The 5,063-nt window shown below is 38.9% G+C and overlaps 1 protein-coding gene across 6 annotated transcripts in view; it reads left to right on the top strand.

Moving 5' to 3' along the window:
• The window catches only part of lpp (LIM domain containing preferred translocation partner in lipoma), a 208,967-nt gene that overhangs the window by 105,139 nt on the left and 98,765 nt on the right, over positions 1–5,063 (top strand). The window lies entirely within an intron of this gene.

Below are 5,063 nucleotides of genomic sequence, written 5' to 3'. Positions count from 1 at the left end.
CCAAAAACCCAATAAAAATTTTGTAAAAAAAAAAAAAAAAAAAAAAAAAAAAAAAAAAAAAAAAGAAAATTTGGTTGTAACGTGACACGATATGAAGGTACTCGACTCCTTCTCTATGTTTTCCTGTAGTGTGTTTGGATTGACACCTCCCAGCTTTCTGTTCAGAACAAAGGTTTTGTTTGTGTGTTTTAAGGTATTTAGGGATGATTCCTGTGTAATGTTTGTGAAAATATAATTTAACTGAACAGCAGAGAGGTGTTTGTGCTGAAGTCCCATTAATTTAGTCATTTGTACATTTGTACGTAACTTCACAATATGTACTATTTTACATCGGGGCATTTTCAAAATTCTTTCTCTTTGCCAGATTTCAACAAAATGACAAAGTGTCTATTATTAATATTATTACTATTACTATTTATTTTTGTTCATACTCAGAAGTCTGCATCGATTTGCTTTTGAATTGGCTTTAAATTGTTTTACTTTGGGTCAAAATTTTAGGAAATCTTATCAGCAGCTTCTACCTGCAGTACGCAGCTGAATCTTTGGCCCATTCCTTCTTCAGAGCCAGATATTATTGGGTCCGATTTAAAGGCCACCTGTTCAACTTTGCTCAGTCTGTTTTTTTTTTTGGTTTTTTTTAGCAGGGCTTTGTAATGATCTCCTAAATCTTTCCTTTCTTGCCCTCAAGTCACTTTGAAACCACTTTGGCTTCACAGTTGGTTTGGTCGTCTCAGGTTTGCCAGCATCCTGTTTTTGTTGGACTTTTAGATTTATGCTGAAAACCCATACAAGTCCATTTCGATACAGAAAAAGATATTCTTAATATCCATCCCTTAGTGCTACCTGCAGCGTTTTACTGTAAAACCGCGAGAAGAAGGAAACGCAGAAGACATCCTGATACCGATATATACATACAACCAGCAGCTGCTTAGCTTAGCAGAATTACTTCCCTTTTGAGGTCAACTTTACCTCCAAAACCTTAACACTGTTACACTAACATTAGCATGTACTTCTTTTAAACATGGGTAAACACTCCAGAGCAAGGTTGATGAGTCCATCGCCATGGCAATAACTGTCTGCCAAACATGTTTTTCTTTATTGGTGAAAGTGAGAGAAAAAGACCTTCTACTAAAGGGCTTACCTGGCCTCCCTGGTTATGTTCGAGACAAATTATATTATCTGATAATAATTGTAATGTTTTCAAAGCTGTCGAACATTTAGAAAACGGTTGTCTTGAGTTTGTTTAGTTTTCCTGTGAGGTTCCGGATGGAAGCAGGTGTTTTCTGGTTATGGGTGACGGTCAGATTCCTGCTTCTTGGACTGATCGCTGCACTGAACACATGTAGCTAAATAAATTTAGCAGTGAGTGTGTAGTAGTGTGTGTAAGACAGAGCAAAAAGAAGAAGTGCTCCACAGCCTCAGCATAGACTCAGAAACATAGAAATGACATATGACCTGTAAGTGAATGTCAGCTTTCCTCATTCACACATACACACACTGTGTGACGTTGCCCCTTCCCCTAAGCAGAACAGGAAAAACATCACAAATGCTGTTCTAATTTCTTATTGTATTATTGATTATGCAATTTACATGAAAATAAAGCATGAAGACTGCGACAGACTGGTGACCCGTCCAGGATGTACCCCGCCTCTCGCCCGGAACGTTAGCTGGAGATAGGCACCAGCACCCCTCCCGACCCCACTGAGGGACAAGGGTGTTCAGAAAATGGATGGATGGATAAAGCATGAAGACAAACCAGGAAGCCGAATTTGATGACAAAACTCTTGATTGGTGCGTCTCTCCCAATAATGGTCGTCCTCTGAAATAACGCTCGTTCTTGAACTGGTTCAGTTCGATGCTTTCAAACTTCGCTGCTTTGTTGAGAGCCGACGGGTTTTCCACCAGTTTGGAGAATCGAAGACGCGTTGTCAACTATAGCTGAATGCTGCTTCTCCATGTTTGGTTCTGGTTCTGGGGATGCAGAGCAGAACCAGAACCAGAAGACCTGGGAGGTCTGGAAGGTTGATACCACAGCAGCAGATCTTTAATGCTGCTGTGGTTTATAAACTAAAAGAATCATTTTAAAATCTGTTCTCTGAACTGAGTGATGTGCTCCATCTTCCTGGTTTTAGTGAGAACTCGAGCAGCAGCGTTCTGGATCAGCAGCTGCAGAGCTGTGAAGACACTGTGAAGAATCAATGCAATGTGACTAAAGATAAAAACATGGATGAGTTTCTCGATTTCAAAGTCAGGACAGTGTTTGTAGAGGGTATGACTAGAAAGCATCCTTGTTGAGTCTTCAGCCTAAAACACTCAAGTATATAGAAAAGTGAAGGAGCGAAGCGGTCGGTTCTGAAAGACTTTGGTCCTCTAAACTGCTGCATGTGCTTTTTTCCCCCAGCGTAGAATATAGTTGAAGTGTGTATCTTTCTTAGAGGGAAAAATGTAGATTTCTATATTAGAGCTGGAGTCTGAAAGCTTTTGTCAGCAGGTGTTTAAAAATGGATGAGTACTGGTACAGCTGTGTGAGGGGCCAGCCCCTGACTCGGCCGGGCCGGGCCGGGCTGTTGGAGTGGTTCTACCTGTCGGGATCAAAGTCGCTGAAAGCCTGAACGTTGTGCAGGCTTTTGTGCGCACACGTTCTCCTGACACGTTTTAATCTGAATTTCTCTGAATCCGTTTCTGATGCAACTCTGGGTTTTCTCTTATCTGCATGGCCTTTTATGCTTTGGCCATCAGAACCGTTTGCGTGTGCAGGAGATTTAGCTCCATTTGATTGGTTCCTTGACATACACAGAAACTCGTGCCGACCCCTCCTTCAACCCCGTCTCATCTGATGCTGATTGTAGCTGATTAACTCTGGTTGACCTTTTTCCCTGTCCAGCTGCTCCTGTCAGTCAGTACCGGCTCTCCTTTAATACATACAGTATTCTGCAGCGTAACAGCAGAGTGTGTGTATGTGTGTATGTGTGTGTGTGTGTGTGTGTATGTGTGTTTTTGTTTTTTTTTCACAGGCCAGCTTTCGTGCTATAGCTCCACTGCTGCCGGTGCACAATAACCTTCCGCTCCTGCGAGCAAACGAGTAACAAACGCTCCTGAAATGCAGCTTTTTGCGCTCGGAATTTCTAGAAAAAGGAATCTTGCCGAATGAAAACGGAATGGTGCACATTCATAAAAATCCAAGCATCGTTCCTGCAAACGTGCAGCGGTACTTCAGAGACATCAGAGGAAACTTTTGTTTGCCTTAGTCGGTATTCTATGTGGCGTGATGGTGGGTAATGAAATGTTATTGTTATGTAATTCCCATTTGTTCTCTTGCCGTCTTCCATATTGGATGCTTTTTGTTTTTGGACACAGTTAAAGTTTTTTAGACATGATCCTGGAACGACCAACATTACGTTCATGTTCTCTTTGTGTGACACGTCAAATCCAGTAGCATTTGAAATTTATTGAGTAGACCATTTTAACTCATAAATACACTTTGATCATCTGCCTGGATGTTTAGTATTGAGCGATAAATTGATTTTATTGACTAATTAAATTTTATGTTTTATGATGATTTAATCTTTTGGAATATCTGGATTTATTTTTATTTTTTTTCACCAATGCGCTCTTTGGGCCTCCGTAGATCAGAGTGATGTCAGCCCCCCAGGGCCGGCCTTCTGTTGTTTCACAGCTTGAATTTATTCATACTTTAAATTCAAGTCAACTCCCAGAATGGACGACTGAAACAAATGCAAGCATATGAAAATACACTGCTCAAAAAAATAAAGGGAACACTCAAATAACACATCCTAGATCTGAATGAATGAAATATTCTCATTGAATACTTTGTTCTGTACAAAGTTGAATGTGCTGACAACAAAATCACACAAAAATCATCAATGGAAATCAAATTTATTAACCAATGGAGGCCTGGATTTGGAGCCACACACAAAATTAAAGTGAAATGTTCCCTTTATTTTTTTGAGCAGTATATTTTCTGTCCCTTGTGATTTCTTTTTAAAAATAAATTGATGGTCACAAAAGGAAAGTTGATGACAAATTAAAGAAAAAGATACAACAAATATAACCAATTAATCAGAACAGCCTCCAAAGAAATTAAAGGTGAACTCAAGGTCAAAGTACATCAGAGTCAACAGGATGCTGACCCAAAATGGCTAAAAACAGCCAAGAACGGCTAAGAGCAAAACATTGGACTATTCTGAACCGGGTGAGCCCTGATCTAAATCCTGTTAAACATCTGGAGAAGGAACCCATCAAACCTGAGACAACTGGAAGGGTTAGTCCATGAGGAGTGGAGCAGAATGCCTGTGGACGGGTAAAGACGTCTCGTTTGTAGCTACAGAAACTGCTTGATTGCCTCGAGGATTGTGCAACAAAATATTAAAGCACAGGTATCGTCATTTTTGTCGAGGCTTGTTTCATTATTATTATTTTTTTTTAATAATTTAGTTGAGCTACAATTTAAAAGCAGTATCTGATTTTCATAGGTTCTTTTTCAGTAAATTTTCATGTATTACTACTTTTGTTGGTTTCTAGTTATTTCAGTTATGGCAGGATTTGTTGGTCGTTAACAGAGAGATGCCAGTAATTTTCTACACGTCCTGTCTAAGCCTGTATGTATGTATCAATCAATCAATCAATCAATCAATCAATCAATCAATCAATTAATCAATCACATAAATTAAAATGCCCTATAATTTCCATTTAATTGATTTACTTTTTCTTTTTTCTCACTTTCTACCCAAAAACTGGATGACAAAAGTTTTCAGTCTGGTGCTTTGGTTTCAATTTGCGCTTATTTTGAAGGACAATAATTAATTTGATTAGTTGTTTCTGTTTTTTATGATGGATATTTAAAATGTCTTCCAGTTCCAGTGTTAAATGTTCATTATAATGTAAAGTTTATTGATCTGTGAGAATATGTTCTTGCATTATTGGGTCATCACTGTGACATTGCTTGAAAATGGTCTCAAAACAGCAATATTATTGTTTATCGCAATAATTTCTAGGACAATTTATTATCTAGCACAATTTGTTATTGTGACAGATGGTCCTCA

Source organism: Poecilia latipinna, unplaced genomic scaffold (genome assembly GCF_001443285.1).
Source record: "Poecilia latipinna isolate Pla-1442-1.1 unplaced genomic scaffold, P_latipinna-1.0 Scaffold352, whole genome shotgun sequence".
NCBI lineage: Eukaryota > Metazoa > Chordata > Actinopteri > Cyprinodontiformes > Poeciliidae > Poecilia > Poecilia latipinna.
This window is presented reverse-complemented; position numbering and strand designations above follow the sequence as displayed.